The 25,050-nt window shown below is 44.7% G+C and overlaps 1 protein-coding gene across 5 annotated transcripts in view; it reads left to right on the top strand.

The window, feature by feature from the left end:
* Positions 1–8,920: 8,920 nt before the first annotated feature.
* The window catches only part of APC (APC regulator of WNT signaling pathway), a 135,220-nt gene continuing 119,090 nt past the window's right edge, over positions 8,921–25,050 (top strand). For all 5 annotated transcript variants that reach the window (XM_063453623.1, XM_063453622.1, XM_063453620.1 and 2 more), the window contains exon 1: positions 8,921–9,001. The gene's annotated coding sequence lies outside the window, so the exon portion shown is untranslated. The remainder of the gene's footprint in view (positions 9,002–25,050) is intronic.

Genomic DNA, 25,050 nt, shown 5'->3' with positions numbered 1-25,050 from the left:
ACAAGCAATGGGGGCACAATTGTGACCATTGGGGGGCGGCGGGATGGAATGCCGGGCCTGCCTGGGGTTACAAACCAAAAAGTGCCGTAGCTAAAGTAGATGATCATGGTAGATCTCTTCTCCAGAGAATGACTTTGAGAAAGCCTGGGGGGAGTACACCAATGAAATTAATCCTTAACATTGAGCATCCAAGCCCAACAGATGCAGACCAGTATGTGATGGGAATGTATTGGAAAAAGGGTTCCTACCGAAAATTAGGGCATTTCTACCTCAAAGATATGTGCAACTCTTCTGGTGGCAAGGGGCCACCCATATGGTCCCTAACCCATTAAAACCTCATATCCAGACCTTTCAAGACATGATGGCCATTGCTAACCCCACCTTTGAAGATACCATGGCCGCTGAAACAGGTTTTAATGATGTAAATCTATGGTTAGAATGGATGAAATATAATGCTAATAAGCATAATAGAACTGCATGCTATGTGTGTGGCGGTGCCCGGCCTCACCTGGGTACCGTGCCTTTAATCCTACCAGTAGATATAGAAGAATGTGTTTTAAGCCTTTTTGCCTATCAATATAATTTTAACAGGTCCATATGTATTGCATGGACAAAAGAGTATCCTCTCCTAACCCAGGATGTCAAACCCCCAGATGGTATTACCGTGTATAAAGGTAATTACACTTGTTATGCTAATTACGATGGAATAGGTAAATTCTTGGGTAACTTCTCTAAGGGGTATTGTGCTACCTACAGAAATGTCTCTATGGACTTGTTGCAGTTCCACACCAGGTCATTAGGGGATATTTACTGGTTGTGTGGGGATTTACAGCTAAGATCCAGAATGGACAAGCAGTGGTGGGGGGAGTGTACTCTGGCTAAAGCTATTATGCCTATACATTTCATCTCTGACACGCACCTCGTCACCCATGGGTCCAAACACACTAAGGTTAAGCGTGACGCCCCAGTGAAAGGAAGTTTTGATCCTCATGTGTATATTGATGCCATTGGAGTGCCTAGGGGGGTGCCCAATGAGTTTAAAGCAAGGGATGAAGTTGCTGCAGGATTCGAATCAATTTTTACCATAGTTACCGCAAACAAGAATTTTAATTGGATAAATTACATTTATTATAATCAACAGCGTTTTGTTAATTACACCAGAGACGCCCTCCAGGGGTTGGCCGAACAGCTGCAGGCCACATCCCAAATGGCTTTCCAGAATAGAATGGCCCTAGATATGATCTTAGCCGAAAAAGGAGGGGTTTGTAAAATTTTGCCCGACACCATGACATGTTGTACCTATATCCCAGAAAACACAGGCCCTAATGGTAAAGTTACATTAGCCATAGAGAAATTAAATGACCTGTCTGAAGAGTTAAAAAGGAATTCTGGGATAAAAGATCCCTGGGAAAGATGGTTTGGTTGGATGACAGGATGGCAAAAGGCTTTAATGCAGATTGGTATGGCTATACTAATTTTCCTTTTTATTTTTGCTCTTCTCTTTTGTTGTATCCTCCCATGTCTGAGAAAATCCCTCGTGAAGACTGTTGACCAAGCGGCACCCACTTTCACCCATCTCGAAGTTGATGACCAAGATTTCCAAGACGTCAACTCACCCTGTCTGCCGCTGCAAACAATCCCTTTTGTTGATAAAGTGCAGGAATTCTAGGAAGGGACTAGCTTAGGGACAGCATCTGTCAGTGAATGGTAAAGGCCCCGTGTGGAGAAGTGGTGGGTTAGCTGCCATGGGACACCCATGGGTGTGAAGTGTTCGAGAGCCATACTGACGGATGAGTTAGCCTATTAGGGTCAGCTCTAGGGACAGACTTGCACTTTGCATTAACACCTAGCTAGCGGCCACGGGGTTTCTGTGCCTTTGGGTTAACACGTCTTCTGATACTAACAAATAAAGTTTTATCTCTTAGAATCTAACATTTCATAGGGGGGACTGATGTGGGATTATTAAAAATCTTTATTGTACTTGTATTGAATTATTGTACTAACTCCATTTTAACCTTATACTGTGATGATCCTCCATTTTGTCCTCCTAACCTGACTTCTTCAATCCTCCACTTTGTCCTCATGACTTAACTTGTTCATTTTAAAACTACCTTACGTGACTGAACTTCTCAACCCAATTAGTATAGTAGACAAAGACTGTGTTCCCTGCAAGGACAAGCACCAGGAGTTGCTGGCTACTCCTTAAAACTTGCTGGCTACTCCTTAAAACTTGTAAGATAGTATAGTTTGAAGGCCACGAGAACACAGTAGTAATGAAATGTTCTATTCATAAGAGACCTTGCACCTGGACATGAAGCCTGATACCATTGACCGTGTAAAATGACGCTCAAGACCCCCTTATCCCCACCCGTGTCCAGAATAATCCCACCTCTGGTGGGTGGGCACGGGACTAACCTCTTAATTTTTCGAACCAATAGGTAAGACACTAACCCCGACACCTAACAATTAATCCAATTGATGATGTTTATTTGCTGATATTCTAATAATCAATGATGACGCAAAATGCCTCTTAAAAGGGCCTGCGCGCCCGCTTTTACTTCACTTGCCAATAAACTTTCTCGAAGTTATTTTAACCTGAACCTTGTGTGTCAGACTTAATTACTTCAGCGTATATACGCAATTCAGTTTTATTGATTTGGACAGGAACAGATAGACATTTAAACATTTTGGTTTACTTTTAAAAAGTACCATAACAATATCACCAGATAGCTCAGATCTGAGCATACATTATTACCGAATGGTGCTCAGATCACATACATACAGTTCAATCGCCATGGAGCCAAATTCTTTCCCATAGTCTTTCGTTACACAAATAGGCTCCATGGTATAGCTATCTGGGGTAGCACTACTCACATACTGAAAGTCCTGAATGCCCCGGCAGAAATACACGACTAAACCTTTCTGCAGGGTAAAATACAGCTATCAGAACAGGGGCCATAGTCACATGGCAGGAGGCTGGCAATTAGTCCTCTCCAGGCCCAAGTGGCGAAGGGCACTTCGTCACAACGTCCAGTCACTCTACACCATCATACCTCACGAAATAGGGTGTAGAGCTATTAAAGACATTTTAATTAAGGCAGGGAGAATTTCCAACACTCAAATTTTATAATAGAAGGTATATGTAACGGATCCTCTGTACTCCGACCGAGTACCTTCCGTTGATGGACGCTTCCTAGCTTGCGCCGAGGACCACAAGCACCGCACCGGACACCACAACCACTACAGATTACACAACCGCCATAGACTCCACAACCGCCGTAGCTTAACTGCCATAGCTTATAGCAGTTCCCCTCCAATCAGGAGACAAGACTACGTGTTGAGGGTCAAACAGGAACAGAATGAACTGAGGCTTTATTGTTTCTTATATACACATTTTCCCACAAGGTTACAGCAACCAATCAAACACATTACAGTACAGTCAGACACTCCTAGCCAAGGCACACAAACCCTCCCCTCTGCCTGTGATATAATTACTAAACACAATGGCCTAACTTAATTATCACAGGCAGGAAAATATACAATTTTACCCAATATTCATAACTTCAAAACTATACATACAATTTCCATAAAAGTTACATATACACACACTAACAGACACACACACACTCACTCACTAACACACACACTAACAGACACACACACTAACAGACACACACAGACACTCACTCACATTAACACACTCCCTTTTTTTTTCTTTATGTAACCCCTCCCAGCCTCCTTACCTTTGGAAATGCTGAGTTGGCGAGTCTTATACTCTGACTAGCACTGCAATGCTGAGTGAGCATGTCCTATCCTCATTGACTGGCACTGCTGTGCTGAGATGGCATGTTCTATCCTCATTGACTGGCACTGCAATGCTGAGTGGGCATGCCCTATCCTCATTGACTGACACTGCCATGCTGAGTGGGCATGTCCTATCCTCATTGACTGGTACTGCAATGCTGAGTGGGCATGTCCTATCCTCATTGACTGGCACTGCAATGCTGAGTGGGCATTTCTATCCTCACTGACTGGCACTGCCATGCTGAGTGGGCATGTCCTATCATCTGATGGTGAGTGGGCATGTCCTATCCTCATGGACTGGCACTGCCATGCTGAGTGGGCATGGCCTATCCTCATTGACTGGCACTGCTGTGCTGAGATGGCATGTTCTATCCTCATTGACTGGCACTGCAATGCTGAGTGGGCATGTCCTATCCTCCTTGACTGGCACTGCCATGCTGAGTGGGCATGTCCTATCCTCATTGACTGGTACTGCAATGCTGAGTGGGCATGTCCTATCCTCATTGACTGGCACTGCAATGCTGAGTGGGCATGTCTATCCTCACTGACTGGCACTGCCATGCTGAGTGGGCATGTCCTATCATCTGATGGTGAGTGGGCATGTCCTATCCTCATGGACTGGCACTGCCATGCTGAGTGGGCATGGCCTATCCTCAGGGCCGTCTTTAACGCGGGGCAAACGGGGCAGCTGCCCCGGGCCCAGTTGCTCCTGGGGGGGCCAGAGCAGCTGCCCCGTGGGCCCCGCGATTTGCGCAGCCCCCCTTGGACCCGGCCGTGCGGCTGCACAGAGCCGCACCGGCCCACACGCTGAGGAGGCTCCCCGGGTGGCTCATGCACTAAGGGCACCCGGGGAGCATGTGTGAGCAGGGGCCCGGTCTGGCGCTGTGACGCTTAAACAGCGCGACCGGGCCCCTTCCTGTACCGGCTGGGAGGAAGTGACGTCCTCCGACGGAGAGCACAGCCGCGCGGGAGGAGAATGGCAGGGAGGGGAGTTCCAGAGGAGAACTCCCATCTGCCTCAGCCTGCCACTGTACCCCAGGGAAACCACCCTCCAGGAAAAGGTAAGAACCTGGAGGGTGGCTAAATGTATTCTTGTGTGTAAGTATGTCTGTGTGTGTCAGTATGTCTGTCTGTGTATGTATGTGTGTGTTTATGTCAGTAGGCCTGTGTGTGTCAGTATGTCTGTCTATGTGTATGTCAGTATGCCTGTGTGTGTGTGTCAATACTTCTGTCAGTGTATGTGTCTGTGTGTGTCAGTATATCTGTCAGTGTATGTGTCTGTGTGTGTATGTATGTCTGTGTGTGTCAATACGTCTGTCAGTGTATGTGTCTGTGTGTCAGTGTACGTGTCTGTGTGTGTGTATGTATGTCTGTGTATGTGTCTGTGTCCGTCAGTATATCTGTCACTGTATGTGTCTGTGTGTGTGTGTGTGTCAATACGTCTGTCAGTGTATGTGTCTGTGTGTGTCAGTATATCTGTCAGTGTATGTGCCTGTGTGTGTATGTATGTATGTCTGTGTGTGTGTCAGTATGTCTGCCAGTATATATTTGTGTGTCAGTGTATGTGTGTGTCAGTATGTATCTGTGAATGTTTTAATGTCTGTCTGTGTGTATGTGCCAGTACGTCTGTCCATGTGTATGTCAGTATGCCTGTGTGTGTGTGTCAGTATGTCTGTGTGTGTGTGTCAGTATGCCTGTGTGTGTGTCAATACGTCTGTCAGTGTATGTGTGTGTCAGTATATCTGTCAGTATGTCTGCCAGTGTATGTGTCTGTGTGTGTATGTATGTCTGTGTGTGTGTGTCAGTATGTCTGCCAGTATATATTTGTGTGTCAGTGTGTATCTGTGAATTTTTAATGTCTGTCTGTGTCTGTATGTGCCAGTACGTCTGTCAGTGTGATTGCGCATTGGGCGTAATTGGGGGGAGGGATAGGAGGGGCAGGGCCCAGGGGGCCCAAGAAAATGCATTGCCCAGGGTCCTAATCATATTATAGACGGCCCTGCCTATCCTCATTGACTGGCACTGCAATGCTGAGTGGGCATGTCCTATTATCTGTCGGTGAGTGGGCATGTCCTATCCTCACTGACTGGCACTGCCATGCTGAGTGGGCGTGTCCTATCCTCATTGACTGGCACTGCTGTGCTGATTGGGCATGTCCTATCCTCATTGACTGGCACTGTAATGCTGAGTGGGCATGTCCTATCATCTGTCGGTGAGTGGGCATGTTCTATCCTCACTGACTGGCACTGCAATGCTGAGTGGGCATGTCCTATCATCTGTTGGTGAGTGGGCATGTCCTATCCTCACTGACTGGCACTGCAATGCTGAGGGGGCATGTCCTATCATCTGTCGGTGAGTGGGCATGTCCTATCCTTACTGACTGGCACTGCCATGCTGAGTGGGCATGTCCTATCCTCATTGACTGGCACTGCTGTGCTGATTGGGCATGTCCTATCCTCATTGACTGGCACTGCAATGCTGAATGGGCATGTCCTATCCTCATTGAATGGCACTGCCATGCTGAGTGGGCATGTCCTATCATCATTGACTGGCACTGCTGTGCTGATTGGGCATGTTCTATCCTCATTGACTGGCACTGCAATGCTGAGTGGTCATGTCCTATCCTCATTGACTGGCACTGCCATGCTGAGTGGGCATGTCATATCCTCATTTACTGGTACTGCAATGCTGAGTGGGCATATCCTATCCTCATTGACTGGCACTGCAATGCTGAGTGGGCATGTCTATCCTCACTGACTGGCACTGCCATGCTGAGTGGGCATGTCCTATCATCTGACGGTGAGTGAGCATATCCTATCCTCATTGACTGGCACTGCTGTGCTGAGATGGCATGTTCTATCCTCATTGACTGGCACTACAATGCTGATTGGGCATGTCCTATCATCACTGACTGGCACTGCCATGCTGAGTGGACATGGCCTATCCTCATTGACTGGCACTGTATGCTGAGTGGGCATGTCCTATTTTCTGTCGGTGAGTGGGCATGTCCTATCCTCACTGACTGGCACTGCCATGCTGAGTGGGCGTGTCCTATCCTCATTGACTGGCACTGCTGTGCTGATTGGGCATGTCCTATCCTCATTGACTGGCACTGCAATGCTGAGTGGGCATGTCCTATCATCTGTCGGTGAGTGGGCATGTCCTATCATCACTGACTGGCACTGCCATGCTGAGTGGGCATGTCCTATCCTCATTGACTGGCACTGCAATGCTGAGTGGGCATGTCTATACTCACTGACTGGCACTGCCATGCTGAGTGGGCATGTCCTATCCTCACTGACTGGCACTGCCATGCTGGGTGGGCATGGCCTATCCTCATTGACTGGCACTGTATGCTGAGTGGGCATGTCCTATTTTCTGTCGGTGAGTGGGCATGTCCTATCCTCACTGACTGGCACTGCCATGCTGAGTGGGCGTGTCCTATCCTTATTGACTGGCACTGCTGTGCTGATTGGGCATGTCCTATCCTCATTGACTGGCACTGCAATGCTGAGTGGGCATGTCCTATCATCTGTCGGTGAGTGGGCATGTCCTATCCTCACTGACTGGCACTGCCATGCTGAGTGGGCATGTCCTATCCTCATTGACTGGCACTGCAATGCTGAGTGGGCATGTCTATACTCACTGACTGGCACTGCCATGCTGAGTGGGCATGTCCTATCCTCATTGACTGGCACTGCTGTGCTGAGATGGCATGTTCTATCCTCATTGACTGGCACTACAATGCTGATTGGGCATGTCCTATCCTCACTGACTGGCACTGCCATGCTGAGTGGGCGTGTCCTATCCTCATTGACTGGCACTGCTGTGCTGATTGGGCATGTCCTATCATATGTCGGTGAGTGGGCATGTCCTATCCTCACTGACTGGCACTGCAATGCTGAGTGGGCATGTCCTATCATCTGTCGGTGAGTGGGCATGTCCTATCCTCACTGACTGGCACTGCCATGGTGAGTGGGCGTGTCCTATCCTCATTGACTGGCACTGCCATGCTGAGTGGGCATGGCTTATCCTCATTGACTGGCACTGTATGCTGAGTGAGTATGTCCTATTATCTGTCGGTGAGTGGGCATGTCCTATCCTCACTGACTGGCACTGCCATGCTGAGTGGGCGTGTCCTATCCTCATTGACTGGCACTGCTATGCTGATTGGGCGTGTCCTATCCTCATTGACTGGCACTGCAATGCTGAGTGGGCATGTCCTATCATCTGTCGGTGAGTGGGCATGTCCTATCCTCACTGACTGGCACTGCAATGCTGAGTGGGCATGTCCTATCATCTGTCGGTGAGTGGGCATGTCCTATCCTCACTGACTGGCACTGAAATGCTGAGTGGGCATGTCCTATCATCTGTCGGTGAGTGGGCATGTCCTATCCTCACTGACTGGCACTGCCATGCTGAGTGGGCGTATCCTATCCTCATTGACTGGCACTGCAATGCTGAGTGGGCATGTCCTATTATCTGTCGGTGAGTGGGCATGTCCTATCCTCACTGACTGGCACTGCCATGCTGAGTGGGCGTGTCCTATCCTCATTGACTGGCACTGCTATGCTGATTGGGCGTGTCCTATCCTCATTGACTGGCACTGCAATGCTGAGTGGGCATGTCCTATCATCTGTCGGTGAGTGGGCATGTCCTATCCTCACTGACTGGCACTGCAATGCTGAGTGGGCATGTCCTATCAGCTGTCGGTGAGTGGGCATGTCCTATCCTCACTGACTGGCACTGAAATGCTGAGTGGGCATGTCCTATCATCTGTCGGTGAGTGGGCATGTCCTATCCTCACTGACTGGCACTGCCATGCTGAGTGGGCGTATCCTATCCTCATTGACTGGCACTGCTGTGCTGATTGGGCATGTCCTATCCTCACTGATTGGCACTGCCATGCTGAGTGGGCGTGTCCTATCATCTGTCGGTGAGTGGGCATGTCCTATCCTCACTGACTGGCACTACTGTGCTGAGTGGGCGTGTCCTATCCCCGGTGTAGCTCACTGTAGACATAGTGTCTGCCTGCTGGGGGCGGTGACAGTCCCGTCTGCGGGTTGCCTGGGATGACGTCACGCCGGGGGGCGGGCTCTGGAGGGCGGCTGAGCTTTGCGCATGCGCAATGGGCGCCGTTGTGCCGTCCAGACAAGATGGCGGTTGCGGTGCAGTCCTGATAACCAGCTCGGAGACGGTAAGTGATCTTTACATGGTGGGACATAACCTGTACTGTCCGCCGTCTGTGTGACTGAACTCCAGGGGAGGGGAGAGGGCTTTACTTCCAGGGACTCCAGCCAGCTCATTACTGGCACAACATGGAGTGTTATTATTAACCTATTATTATACACCAGGTATAGCCGGGGCCACACACTGTACCAGGAGCCCACATACAGATACACAGACTGTACCAGGAGCCCACATACAGACACACAGACTGTACCAGGAGCCCACATACAGACACACAGACTGTACCAGGAGCCCACAGACAGATACACAGACTGTACCAGGAGCCCACATACAGATACACAGACTGTACCAGGAGCCCACATACAGATACACAGACTGTACCAGGAGCCCACATACAGACACACAGACTGTACCAGGAGCCCACAGACAGATACACAGACTGTACCAGGAGCCCACAGACAGATACACAGACTGTACCAGGAGCCCACATACACAGATACACAGACTGTACCAGGAGCCCACATACAGACACACAGACTGTACCAGGAGCCCACATACAGACACACAGACTGTACCAGGAGCCCACAGACAGATACACAGACTGTACCAGGAGCCCACAGACAGATACACAGACTGTACCAGGAGCCCACAGACAGATACACAGACTGTACCAGGAGCCCACATACAGATACACAGACTGTACCAGGAGCCCACATACAGATACACAGACTGTACCAGGAGCCCACAGACAGATACACAGACTGTACCAGAAGCCCACATACAGATACACAGACTGTACCAGGAGCCCACATACAGACACACAGACTGTACCAGGAGCCCACAGACAGATACACAGACTGTACCAGGAGCCCACAGACAGATACACAGACTGTACCAGGAGCCCACAGACAGATACACAGACTGTACCAGGAGCCCACATACAGACACACAGACTGTACCAGGAGCCCACATACAGACACACAGACTGTACCAGGAGCCCACATACAGACACACAGACTGTACCAGGAGCCCACATACAGACACACAGACTGTACCAGGAGCCCACATACACAGATACACAGACTGTACCAGGAGCCCACAGACAGATACACAGACTGTACCAGGAGCCCACATACACAGATACACAGACTGTACCAGGAGCCCACATACAGATACACAGACTGTACCAGGAGCCCACAGACAGACACACAGACTGTACCAGGAGCCCACAGACAGACACACAGACTGTACCAGGAGCCCACATACAGACACACAGACTGTACCAGGAGCCCACATACAGACACACAGACTGTACCAGGAGCCCACATACACAGATACACAGACTGTACCAGGAGCCCACAGACAGATACACAGACTGTACCAGGAGCCCACAGACAGATACACAGACTGTACCAGGAGCCCACATACACAGATACACAGACTGTACCAGGAGCCCACATACACAGATACACAGACTGTACCAGGAGCCCACATACACAGATACACAGACTGTACCAGGAGCCCACATACACAGATACACAGACTGTACCAGGAGCCCACAGACTGTACCAGGAGCCCACATACACAGATACACAGACTGTACCAGGAGCCCACATACAGATACACAGACTGTACCAGGAGCCCACATACAGATATACAGACTGTACCAGGAGCCCACATACAGATATACAGACTGTACCAGGAGCCCACATACAGATATACAGACTGTACCAGGAGCCCACAGACAGATACACAGACTGTACCAGGAGCCCACAGACAGATACACAGACTGTACCAGGAGCCCACAGACAGATACACAGACTGTACCAGGAGCCCACAGACAGATACACAGACTGTACCAGGAGCCCACGGACAGATACACAGACTGTACCAGGAGCCCACAGACAGATTGGCAGTGCTTGGTATCACGCACTGTACCAGGAGCCCAGATACACAGACTGGCTGTGCTTGGTATCACACACTGTACCAGGAGCACGTATAAACAGACTGGCAGTGCTTGGTATCACAGACTGTACCAGGAGCCCAGATACACAGACTGGCAGGGCTAGGAGCCACAGGCTGGCAGACATTGGAACCACAGGCTGGCAGACATTGGAACCACAGGCTGGCAGACATTGGTGCCACAGACTGGCAGGGCTGTGTATCAGGTGCCCAGATACACAGACTGACGGAGCTAGGTGCCCCAGACTGGCTTGCATGGCTAATTGCCGCACACTGGCTGGCCTGGCTAGGTATCACAGAGTGGCAGAGTTTGATACCGCAGATTGGCTGGCAGAACTTGGTGTAATGGGTAATCAGGGGTAATGCAGCAGACTGAAAGCCAGATGGCATTGCTACAAACTGTCAAGCTGAGCTTGGTACCGCAGGCTTTCATGAAGGTGGTATCACCACAGACACAGGGCATGGGACCTCAGACTAGAAACCAGGGAATAATGATACAGTCAGTATTGAGCACTGCAGGCTACCAAGCAGTGTGTCGGTGGGTGCTGCTGGCTGGTGAGAAAGGAGTGGTGCCAAAGGCTGGTAAGCAGGGTTGGCTTCGCCAGACTTGTGTTGAAGAAATACCAAAAGCTGAGACACAATTGAGAGTATTAGAGGCTGATAGGCAGCAATATTGCTCATCGGCAGGAATGCCATAGATTTTGCTCCATGGTTGAAGTAGTGGCTATACTATGCAGCTAACACTTCGGTGCATTTGATGAGCAAGCCTCCAGACTGTAACTGTACTTTATCTGACAAGTGGGCTGACAATGTTAAAGTAGCATTGCCTGACAATCCTCAATAAGCATTGCTTGCTGGATTAGCCATTAAATGTTTCACTAACTCTAGCATTGTATTAGAAAATGGTATTGACGCAGCCATTGAATAATGTCAAATTTATATTACTTATGCTAAAATGTAATACTCTACTTTTGTCCGACTGTCAGGTAAATGACAAACCTAGTTCAACTGTTACCGGTCTTTGTCAAGGCTTGAAACATTGATCTGCCTCTGTTATGGGCTTTAAAGGGGACACTGACAAATTGCTAGAATATTTATTGATTTTACTATTGGACTGGTGTTTGGGTGAGACCAGACTTCTGTGCACCCCCAGGGAATGTTCTGTTTAATTTTTGTGGTAATAACTACTTATCTGAAATAGACCATCCCTTGTTCGCATATCCCTTTATGTTAGGGGTTCTCAACAGGATTTCTTTCTAAATAGTGGGTTCAAAGTTTACATTAAAGTTTGGAGGATAGGTTTTCAATATGCATGCTAAATACGAGCTTGTGAACCAACCATATATCAATGAGTATATATGAACTGAATGACCACATTGACTGCCATAAAGCTAATTAGGGTATATTTTGTGTACATTTTTCTATATTTTTTTTGTAATATGTTTTTAAATTTTCGAGAGTGCTTTCAATACAATTTCTCAAGTTGTGTGTGTGTGTGTGTGTGTGTGTGTGTTTTTTTTGGTTTTTATTTTTTTAATTTCTGCATTTCTAAATATACAAAGTTAATTTTTTTTATTTTTTAAATAATTTAAACTAACAAGGCTTTGTTTTCAGCAACAAAAAAAATTGCATTTTTAAAGAGACACTGTAGTCACGAGAACCACTGCAGCATAATGTAGTGGTTCTGGTGTCTTTAACCCCTTAAGGACCAAACTTCTGGAATAAAAGGGAATCATGACATGTCACACATGTCATGTGTCCTTAAGGGGTTAAAGCACAAAAAAAGAGACCATGGAGGAACGCTTAATAACCAAACAAAAAAGTGGGGAGGCAGCACACCTGAAAATAGGAGAGTCCCTCAAAAATTCAAATGATAAAGAGCAAAAAGTAAAACAATGCGTCCGGAAATATAATATTAAGCACAGATAAAAAGTAGTTATGATACTTTGAAATGTGAAATAAGAACATAAATCTGTACATTAAATAAAGTCCAATAATTTATATGAGGTATAAAATAAATACACTTAAAGGGAAACCGAACACAGCAAAATAGAACAGTACATAGCGATAGCTTTATTTAAAAAAAAAAAAAAAAAAAAAAAAGTGAAAGTATCATTAAAAAATATTTTATCCATAGTACTAAAATAAATATGCTAAAGCCATGTGTGGTGACACGCATTGTAAATATTTATACTATGCTTGGAGGCGTGAATGTTTCCCATAGAGATGTTGATTTGCCACGCATGCGCAATACGCCTCCCAATGTTTTTTCATGGGAAAGCATTAAATTGGCTGAAATCATCAAGATTATCTCAGCCGCGGAGAGACTGGTAACAGACACACTCACATACATTTCCTCATACACTCACAAATGTTTTAATTTATGTCAATCCAGCCTCCGTAACTTTGGGAGAGCTGGAGTGGATCCTTTCCGTTGGGTTCCTTGTGGCTGCTTTGCTCCCTCATACACTGTTTATTGATGCCAGGGGCTGGAGTGGCATCATATTCAGGCTCCCGGCATCACTGCAGGACCTGTATGGGAGCAGAGCAAGAAGATTACAGCTTCCTCGTTGCACTCCTCCACACTCGCCGAGCTGGCTGCCTGCATTCTCCCTTAGCTGCCTGCCTCTGAGGGAACGGGCTGACAAATTCCAGTAGAGAATCCCTAGTTGCCATGGCGATCTGGCGCCTGGGATTTGTCGAGCCCTGGGATAGGCTATTCATTAACAGAACACTCCACTGCCCAAATCCAAAAGAAAGAAAAAAACGATGTGTAGTAGATACACCCCAATGAAAACATGCATGCCTTTATTAATGCATTTTTTTTCATTAGGGTGCATCTAAAAACAGCTTGCAAGAGCTGCAGATATTTAAACAAAAGAAAACCTACTTTTCACACATTAAAGGGACACTATAGGCACTGTGGTGGACCGCCTAGCACCCTGACTGGGTGCTTCCACCAATCGCTTCCTAGTGCTTACCGAGTACCACATGCACTGTACCAGACACCATCAGCACTGTAGTCCCCACTTCCAGCAGTACAGCTTGGTTCGGGTCTCGCTGTCCTCCACCCACCATGGACCCAAGACCAGGATCCAGCTTCCAGTGAGACGACCTCTCCTCCAAGAGAGTGTAGCAATATGCTCTTAAAAGAGCAAGTGATTGTAATCCCAGGGTAGTATAGTGATATAGCAATCCCCAGAGTAGATACAGCTGTTTCCCCCACACATGAGATGACTCTATGTTGAGGGTAAGTAGGAACTCTTTTATTGGTAGCCACAAATGGCCTTATATGCAGGTCCCCATGCAAGGGGCACTTCCCCACTGGACCTGAGAGTAGACTACAGTAAAAACATACACACGATTACATTGGCTCTCAGGTCCAGGACACTCCCACATAAAACAACATAATCTGTGCCTGGGAGATAATTGAGTCAGCCACTGTATTAAACGCCATTATCTCCAGCCACAGAAAACATCAATTTTTACAAACCCCCATAAATACCTTTAAACACACAAAACCCCCACAGAAAGTTATATCCCCTGATAGCCCAGATCTGGGTGACAAACATATCCAAAAATCATTCAGATTGGTTTAGTAGTTAAGGATTTCATGGAAGTCATAATTTGACCGACCGTCCCATGCCCAAAACAATTCCAGAGAATCAAGGCTTGCGGTCGGTCTAGTTTGGTAGTTTAACCCCTTAAGGACACATGATGTGTGACATGTCATGATTCCCTTTTGTTCCAGAAGTTTGGTCCTTAAGGGGTTAAAAAACGAACAAACTACCAAACATAGTCAATATTCTTACCCTGGAGCTTGTTCCCCTCATCCAGACGAACAATTCCACCGAACAGTGTCCTTCTAAATTGAGAAGGCGATGATAGAAATCCAGCGGTGTTCGGGAGTTTGTGTGTCCAATTTTAGTTCCATGATCTCGACGACCAAACACCGCAGACTGCGTTCATGCGAACAAGATGGCTGCCATCTCGTGGTCGTTCATGCGAACAACAGCCACCCAAATAGACAATTAGAACACTGCGGTTAGAATCTTTACTCAGTGTTAATAGGGTTTAGCATGCTCCCGGGTGATCTCTGGTTGTGCGTCTGTTCGGGAACCGAACCACATAATCCCAATTGCACAAACGGAGCCTTTTTAAAGTATTTTATTCAGGTTTATTGCAGGCGGCCATAGTCTTTTGGCAAGAGGCGTGCCAGCAGGCCCCTCGAAGAGCCCGTGGCGAGGTTACTTTCGCCACAGGAACCCAAACCACTTCAGCTCATTCAAGTGGTCTGGGTGCAGTGTCCCTGTCTCCCTTAGTCCTGCAATGTAAATCAGTGCAGGTTTATAGTTACTGTAATGTTTAAATTGCAGTACTAAGACGGTCTCTAGAGGTACTTCCTGCAGTTTCACAGGGTTGACTCTGAAACCATGCTGGATGTCCGCATCCTTTCCTATTTCCCAGTGCTGAGGGATCTCGGCGGTGTAATAATTGAATAAACGGTTATTTAATCCTTTCAACTCTGGGAGCGGGCAGAGGAACATTGTTGGTGTTAACAGTGTTCCTCTAACTTTGTGAATACTATGTAATCAAAGGTTACTACTCCACTAACCCACAAATGTAAAGAATATAAACTAGGGTGTTTTATTGTTAATCCAGAAAATATTTGTACAGACCCAATTATGCAGAACATGGAGAGAAGTTGGAGCACTTGAGACAAATAGGATTCACTCACTTAACCCTGTAATAATAAAATGCAATAATTATCTTTAAAGATTAACTCCACCTCTTGTGGCGTTCTACCAGACAGCCACTAGAGGGACTTTTGGATTGTTAGGGGACTTTTGGTCACCTAACTGACGCCAGACGTCCTCACGCTATACATGAGGACATCCTGCATCACCTGAACCCCCATAGGAATGCATGGTATAATGCTTTCCTATGGGAGAAGTCTTAATACGAGTGAGGCCATTGGTGTTTCCCATGCGGCTGACAGCAGCAGGGGAGGAGTGGAGGCAGAGCCTGAACCAGTGCCGAGGGAATTCGGAGCTGGAATTGAATAAGTGCACCACTGGGGGGAGAGAGGTGCAGCGGGGGGCATTATAGGAAGTTATAGTGCCAGGAAAACAACTTTGTTTTCCTGGCACTATCGTTGCCCTTTAAGTACTTTATCTTAATTAAGTTGTTTTGGTACTTCGTGTTCCTTGAAATGTGATGGAAATAAGTTTTAGTAAATAACATTTATCATGGCTATTTTATTTTAAGAAGATACCATGGACAACCTTCCTGAGAAAAATTCAACGTCTCCATGCAGGGCTGCTTACTGTGCACTGTGGCCACTTGGAGGTGTCCATAGGGGCAATGTAAACACTGCCTTTTCTCTGAAGAGACCGTGTTTACATGAAAATGCCTGAAGGGAGCTATTATATTCACCAGAACAACTGCATTAAGCTGTAGTTGTTCTGGTGACTTTAGTGTCCTTATAAATATGTTTGTTTGTGTGCAAAATCTACCACATATGAATGATTGGGAGCTGGTTGCATGTGGACATGAAGACATCTACAGTAGAGACGTACTGGATACCGCACTCACCGAATAACCCAGGTGCTCCGAAGCCAGGGCCGGCCAGGCCTCCCTTCCAAGATATGCATAATAAATAATAGTTCAGGTACTCTAGGATAACAAAAATAGCGGCTTAAATGGGGCAAAAGCAGCAATGTTTCGACCCTTGATTGAGATCCGGTAGGGTCGAAACGTTGCTGCTTTTGCCCCAATAAAGCTGCTCTTTTTGTTATCCCGGAGTGCCTAAACCGTTATTTATTCTTCATATCATGAAGGTGTCCACAGACACAAATGGAAGTATTTGTGGCAACACTGTAGTCAAGTGACTGATTTGCATTTATTTTTAGTTTGTATGGCTTGAAGAAGATCTAATATCTTCTGGGAGGCTATTCCGCCATTGCCGAGCCCTGTATGAGGACGCTCCAAAACCACTGTCTGAAAACAGGGAGTGATACTAAGATATTGAACTATAGGCACCATTGGGTTATAGGCGCTGGTGGCAGCAGGGCTAAGCGTGTTACTAAGGTATGCGAGGGCTTATATGAAAAGGGCAAGAAACGTGTAATCTGTATCTGGATTCAACTGTTGGCCACGATCATATCATGATGATCAGTGACGGGCAATGTATTTACATTCCAGGACATGTTGGCATAGTGAATAATACAGCAATAGGCTTGTGATGAATATATACTATTCATATTTCTAATTCTAAACGATCAGGTTATTAGATACACACCTACACATTTCTCCTAGTTTGTATGTACAAGAATTGTATTTATTTATATAAGGAAGCCACAAATGGAAAGCCTTCTTAAGTCACCTGTGATCAGTACATTGTTGGAATTGCTGCAGCTTGCTTCATTCTCTGGGGAACACAGACTTAGAAACTTGCTAGAATTGGGCAGTGTGCTTAAATACTGTGATATTTTATTCTGGTTTCGAACACCTGTAAAAACATGTGTGTGTAGTGTGTTAATAACATTTCTCAGTGTACTTTTCTAATCTGTCCGGTGCCTTGAACCATGGTGCGTTTGTGTGTATTGGTATTTAGGCGGTGTATGGGGCCCCCAATAGGCTGGAGTTAAAGGGGTACATTTGTTTTCAGAGCACGACTGCTAACTACCTGTGTAAAACCATCAAATAAAAATCCTAACGTGGGAAGGGTGAGAATATATCTTCTGCATTTAACCTACCCTGCGTTCATAGAACGGGGCACTCCATACAGTCAAAACCTATGCACATGTAACTTGGCTCTGGCTAGTAGCTCGGGATTTGGAATTGTTAGTCTCGATGTGCAATAAAAATGTCTACATCTTTTCAAACAGCCATTTTTTTCCAGTGCAGCAGATGTTTGCTGCTTGTTTTAGACTTTGTTTCATGCCAGATTGAGTGCGATATAGCAATGCATATGTGCAATAACTCTTGCTGTTTTGAGGCTGAAACAGGAGGTATAAAATAGTGTCTGCTTAAAGGGTTACTCCAATCAAAAAAGTGTTTTTGATTAGAGTGACTGTTGATGTGCTAGTTCACCCCCTTCTCCTTGAAAAAAAAAATAATAATAATAATAATAATAAAGCTAATACTTTCATTGCAGCACCAAGCCTAAGTTCTCCCTGTGGTCCAATTCTCCTCGGCTGACATCACTTCTCTTTCCTGGAGTGTGATGGGTGTCAGGGAGGGCAGGTTGAGGGGCATGGAGAGGGAGCATGCTGCTATTGGAAGCAGAAATGCTGCACAGACTCTAGTCACCATGACTACTGCAATTCACTGAAATGGTCATGGTGCACGGATTAACTTTCTAAATAAAGGGATGCTATAAGAACTCAGACCACTTCGTCTCATTGAAGTGATCTGGGTGCAGTGTCACTGTTCCCTAAACTAGAGAAACTGCAATGTTTACATTGCAGGGTTAAGCCTGCTAGAGGTGCTCCCTGGCCTTTCACAGAGTGTGCTTTGCTTGAGGACGTCCAGCGTCCTCTAAATCCCCATAGAAAATAATTGATTCAATGCTTTCCTATGGAGAAGGTCTCAAGCTTGCCCTGCATGCACAATAGGTTACCCACAAAATCGACTGGTGTCAGAGGAGGCCCTGTAATCAGGTAAGTGTAAAATGTGTTTTTTTTTATATTTTTTTTTAATTTATTTTTTAACCCTTTAATTGCCTGGGGTTGGGTTGAGGGACACCAGTGTTAGGAATACAGTTTTGTATTCCTAATACTAAAGTGTTCCTTTAAAATAGGAAATTGTTTGGGTAGAATTTGTGTTCTACTAGACATGCCTGTGGAAAAGAAAGACATTACATTTAAAGTAGCAGGAGGCGGTTGTAGTAAAAACTTTAATTAGGGAAGAATAAGATAAATAATTACTTGTATGAAATGACACACATTTATGCATACATTAAATAATTACTTGTATGAAATGACACACATTTATGCATACATTAACACACCTTTTCCTCTCTCACACATTACTAATTAACCACTTTCAGTTGTACCAGATAACACCTAATAAGGCACACGTTCATGCATAATTGGCATATCTGTTAGCACAGCATGCTACTAACATAGAACTATTTAGATACACAAACCAGTCCCTTACTCACATACAATGACAATACAGCTCCAAACTGGCATCACTGTGCTTTTGCTAACTTATTGTATTTGCATTTCATTCTGATATTTTATTTCCCCTACTTTACACACCCAGAATTGTAAAAAGACCTGCACAAGTCATTGTAACACGATGTGGAGACTTTGTAGGCGATATACACCATGATGTCAGATTGCCAGCACGTTTATAGTTTGATTGTTATTGCTGTTTTTATGATATTCTTATCTTTTTGCTGTAGCAGTGAAGGTCACAGATAATGGCATACACACAGTAGTATCCCACAGTGCCTTGCGTTTACAATTGTGGGATGCTCTATGTGGCGCTGGTGCAACCAATACTGACAGTTGTATTACAGCCAGGCGACATGCCTTTGAGCCTTACATTTCTGCCGATTTTGCAGATTTGCAGGAAATGGGTCAACTTTAAGACTGTTTTTTGTATTAAATAATTTTGATTGTATTGGATGGTTGGTAATCATCAAAGAAAATACTCAGAAGAGCAGCAGTGCCATTTAAATCGCTATCATTGTAAAACATAACCCTAATAAAACTGAACTGGTGCATTGTACATTTATGATTATAGTGTAGTGTGATGTACCACAAGTACACATCACACATTTACACATTCCTAGTGACCCAGATAAAACTGAGAAACTGCATCTGTGTCCTAGAAAAGCCAAGGAAATTATAGGGTTTCCAGATTAAATTTGCATTGGTGGGTGGAATAAAATGTAATCTGTTATACTCTTCCCGTGCAAATTTGTAAATCGACACGTAGATATGTGTACATTGCACAATACAGTAAAAGTGCCATAGCTGGGGTGAAATGACATGTACCTTAAATAGTACATTTTAGGCTCACATTGCATGCATTGGTGTTTCGTTCCCCAGGTAGCACTTGCTAAGTATAACTGGAAAAGGCAGCTTTTGTGGCATCCCTGTGTGTTGCAATTCTTATGGAGCATGTTGCAGGATTATGGAGTTGATCAGTGTCTCGTTGAAGAGATGCATTGAATCAGTGCTTCTCTATGGGAACATTCAGTGCCTCCATGCAGAGTGTGGAGATGCTGAATGTAGGTGCTGCACACCGTCTGAGTGACTGCCACTGGAGGTGTTACTAGGCAGTAATGTGAAACACTGCCTTTTCTCTGCAAATAGTAGTGTTTACATTGAAATGCCTGCAAGGAGATTCTATAGACACCAGAACCACCACTACATTAAGTCAGGGCTCGACAAATGCCAGGTCGCGATGGCGACTGTAGTGTCTGTTTAAGAATTTTAGTTTTTGTTGCTAAAAACAAAGCTTTGTTAGTTTAAAAAAAAAAAAAAAGCCTGGCTCCCATATTCAAAGCACATTTGTCAAGCCCTGCTGTCTGTGGCCCTGTAGGAAAGATGCAGTATTGCTATAGAAGACAACGGTGAACTAATGCATAGTTAAGTGTCATTACCAATATACAGACTGAGATATACTGGCACCATTCGTGTGACTGGTTTAAACTGTAACTGTTCGTTTTGAAGCCACATCCTTTGCTTATAGGCATTTTGTTACTTTTTTTTTCTGGATTAGCATCCAGCTAGCCACTTTAGGAAATGCTTTTGAAAATAGCTCAAGTGACAGTTTACTAATTACATGTCCAAACTGCATTGTTAGACCTTGAGAACTGGACTGGGTTCACGAAGCCTTCTAAATATATTACAAGAGCCAGAAAATGAAAAGACCTGAAAGAGGAGAAAAGGGCCTCTTGTGTTCTCCTTGAAGTAACAAGCTTGTGTTCTCGGTTATTTGCATTAAAAAGTATTCCTGTACTTGGCTGTGTTTTACACCAGACTCAATCAATCTCTGCAGGGTTATATATATATATATAATACGGCAGGATGATTAGAATTTTATGCAACTGTGAATTGCGCCACAGAGTTACAGCTTGCCAATCAGTCTAGTGCAATATCTGATGTATGATCGGAGCTAAAAAAAAAAAGGGGGGGGGGCTTATTCTCACATTCAAATTAAAAACAAAACACAGATTCAGGTTTATTTACTAAAAAAATAACAAACTGCAGTGAATTGAATACTACATTTCCAAATTTAGACTAAAATAGGCAAGCTTGAGAGGAGTGGAGATGATTTTATTTTTTGTTTCCAAATCCACTTTTGCTGAAATTTTTAAATCACGTTTTTGATTCACTGCAGTCAGTGAAATTCGTTTTTGTTCATGTCAGGTGAGTTTTATCCACTTTTATTTGTTTACTTTTGTTTAAATGTTTGAAGATCGATCATAGTTGCATAGTTGTTTTTTCCTGTTAGAGAATTTTAGCATCTCCTTGTCAGGAAAGACTCTGATTAGCTGAGATCATTGAATGTTTTTCTGTGAGAATAAAGGAAGTTGAGTTCATCTGAATAGATTAGCGGCATTTCAGAGACCTGAAAGAGGCAAATTATTGGTAAAAATGCCTACTGCAATCTAAAACAACTTAAACAGAATCGCTTACTAAGCTTTTTTTCCCCGATGTATATCCTTCACTTTCCTGTTTCTTTGTGACATTTTCTTCGGACTGAGTATCACATTTATAAGAAAAGTAACGCATAGCATTCAATCTCTGAAGCCGGTGTTCTTAGGAGTCAGACAAACGCTTTGATTTTGATTCTAAATAATTCATTAGTAGTTAGGACACCACTGATTCCCTGAAGGATTTTCAGGTGACCTGTATTCAGCTAAAAGGAGCAAAGTGATAATGGTGTAACTCTCAGACTTTATTCAACAGATAAAGCAGAACTAAAACCAAAAGATTCACCCTTACAGGGTCATTCAAAGCACCATAACCACTAAAGCTCAATGTATTGGACTCTTAGTGTTTTCTGTCAAACCATTTTCAAGTATTTTGACTAAAAAACATATTCTCACAGCAACCAAATCCCATCCCCTCAATTGCTGCCCAGATAACGTGGACGTTTACCTGCCTGCATACTGGATTTTATATAGGCTCTGTCCGGCTTGCACATATAGGTGTTCTAACATGGGCGATTAATATTATGTAATTTTTATTAAAGATGGGAATTATGTATTTATGTGTACAATTCTGTAAGGCTACTTGCATATTTGCAGCATCTAAAAAGAGTAGTGCAAACCATGATAATTTCGGTGTTTCTGGGTGCTGTTTGAATGTTACATGTAACTGAGGCAGTGAAGTTTGAGTTATGTTACAAGGTCACGCATAATGAACCCTCGGGGTATCTTAGCTAAGATGCTATTTTCAAATCTTCAGGTAGCTTCCAGATAGCAAGAGCTTGGATCAGAAACCTATTGGGGATCATTACTAAAACATCTAAAAAAATAAATTGATGGTTTGTGTGCCATAATAATACATTATTTTTATTGAGCTGGGGTCATTAAACTGAACGTGAATGTGTGTATTTATCTACCGTGTATATGTACACACACACTTGGTCTGATGGGTTTGTCATGCCTGTGTGTGCTGCAATGTGGATTATCGCTACCTGATTGAAATGTCATCACTTATGTTGGTGGCCATACTCATTTGTTCCCAGGACATACTTGAAAACGAGAGAAATCTCAATGTATCTTTCCTGGTAAAATATTTTATAAATAAATTTTGACTTGGCGAGTGCTGGACTCTTTTTTTGGAAAGATGTGAGTTTAGTTTTGTTAACTTCGCCCTACTACAAAAAAATTGAATCTTAACTTTTGAAACATTTGATGTATGGAATGGATATCTGAGATTGAACTAAAGTTATTAAATCCAAGCCGAATGATAGGTTGGTCTATATGCTTCTGTGTTAAAGGGATGTGATTGCACTATCTTTAATCTCTTGAGGTTCATAGCTTTTCATTGTTGATATGTGTTTATTGTAGCATTTTTGCTTTGTGTTTCTTTCTCATCTGCATCCATTCATGTTATATATTGTTTTTCAAACGACTGTGTGACGGACTGCCTGGCCCCCCGACTGGGTACCTCCACCAATTGATGCTTCCTAGCGGACGCTGAGGATCATAAGCACCGCACCGGACACAGCAAGCCTCTTAGCTGCCGTAGCTTGGCTGGGGTCTCGCCGTCCCTTCCCACCCTGGACCAACCTCTTGGATCCAGCTCCCAGTGGGAAAGCCTCTCCTCCAAGAGAGTATAGCTGTGAAGCTCTTATAAGAGCTAGTGGTTATAGCCTGTATAGCTGTTCTCTACAATCATGAGACAAGGCTGCGTGTTGAGGGTGAAGTGAACCGACTTTAATGGTGCCACACTTGGCCTTTTATGACAATCCCCATGCAAGGAGCACTCCCTCATGGACCTTGTGGGGAACTGCGGTACAAAGTCACAGACCAATGACAGTAACGGTGTTACAATGCATGACACTCCCACACATAGCATACAATCCCTCCCCTTGGCCTGGGAGATAATTGAGTCAGATACTGTATTAACCCAATTATCTCCAGGCAGAAAAAAACAAAAATTTTTATAAAACCCCAAAAGTACCCACAAATGTTACATCCCTTGATCTGGGTGACCAACATGTCCAAAAATCACCCATGTCAGTCCAGGGGTTCAGGAATTTCCTGGAAGTCACTTTTTGACCGACCGCACGCATGATCCCATGCCCAAACCAGTTCCAGAGAATCAGGCTGTGCAGTCGGTCTAATTTGAGGATTCAAAGTAAAATATAAAATACCGAACGTATAGCTTCGGGAGTAGTCTCCGTTTATGTCTCTCGTTCGGGAGTTTATTCTTGTCGAACGCTGTTCAATTCCCATTCGAGTAGCCGAACATCCGTGGAAGGTAAGTAGTTAGCGGTGTTAGCTGAGTGTCCGATTTGAGCTCATGTACTCAACGACCAAACACCGCTCATTGTGCTCGCGACTTAAGATGGCTGCCGCCACGTGTTCGAAGACTACTTCGAACCGCTTCGGGAGTTCAAAGTGTAACCATAAATTGCACCAACAGTGTCTTTAACCAAAGTCTATTACAGGGGCCATAGTCACAGGGCAGAAAGCTGGCAAAAGGGCTCCTCCAAAAGCCAGTGGCGAGGTTGCCACAGACTGATAGGGCTTTTTATTTGAAGCAATATATGCCTCAATAACACTAGCTATTGTCAAGTGAAAAAAATAGCCTTGGCGAGTAGAAATTCACCCCTAGTGAGTATTTCCTGGACCCTTTAAGTTTGCAATGAGAAGAAACATTTAAGGCCTGCTAGTGGAGTAGGACTTGACATTTTAAGCTGTGAGATTAGAAACATAGAAACATAGAATGTGACGGCAGATAGGAACCATTCGGCCCATCTAGTCTGCCCAGTTTTCTAAATACTTTCATTAGTCCCTGGCCTTATCTTATAGTTAGGATAGCCTTATGCCTATCCCACGCATGCTTAAACTCCTTTACTGTGTTAACCTCTACCACTTCAGCTGGAAGGCTATTCCATGCATCCACTACCCTCTCAGTAAAGTAATACTTCCTGATATTATTTTTAAACCTTTGTCCCTCTAATTTAAGACTATGTCCTCTTGTTGTGGTAGTTTTTCTTCTTTTAAATATAGTCTCCTCCTTTACTGTGTTGATTCCCTTTATGTATTTAAATGTTTCTATCATATCCCCCCTGTCTCGTCTTTCCTCCAAGCTATACATGTTAAGATCCTTTAACCTTTCCTGGTAAGTTTTATCCTGCAATCCATGAACCAGTTTAGTAGCCCTTCTTTGAACTCTCTCTAAGGTATCAATATCCTTCTGAAGATAGGGTCTCCAGTACTGTGTACAGTACTCCAAGTGAGGTCTCACCAGTGTTCTGTACAATGGCATGAGCACTTCCCTCTTTCTACTGCTAATACCTCTCCCTATACAACCAAGCATTCTGCTAGCATTTCCTGCTGCTCTATTACATTGTCTGCCTACCTTTAAGTCATCAGAAATAATCACCCCT

This window comes from Pelobates fuscus, chromosome 5 (assembly GCF_036172605.1).
Source record: "Pelobates fuscus isolate aPelFus1 chromosome 5, aPelFus1.pri, whole genome shotgun sequence".
Classification (NCBI taxonomy): Eukaryota; Metazoa; Chordata; class Amphibia; order Anura; family Pelobatidae; genus Pelobates; species Pelobates fuscus.
The sequence above is the reverse complement of the archived record's forward strand: the minus strand, read 5'-3'. Positions and strand labels throughout refer to the sequence as shown.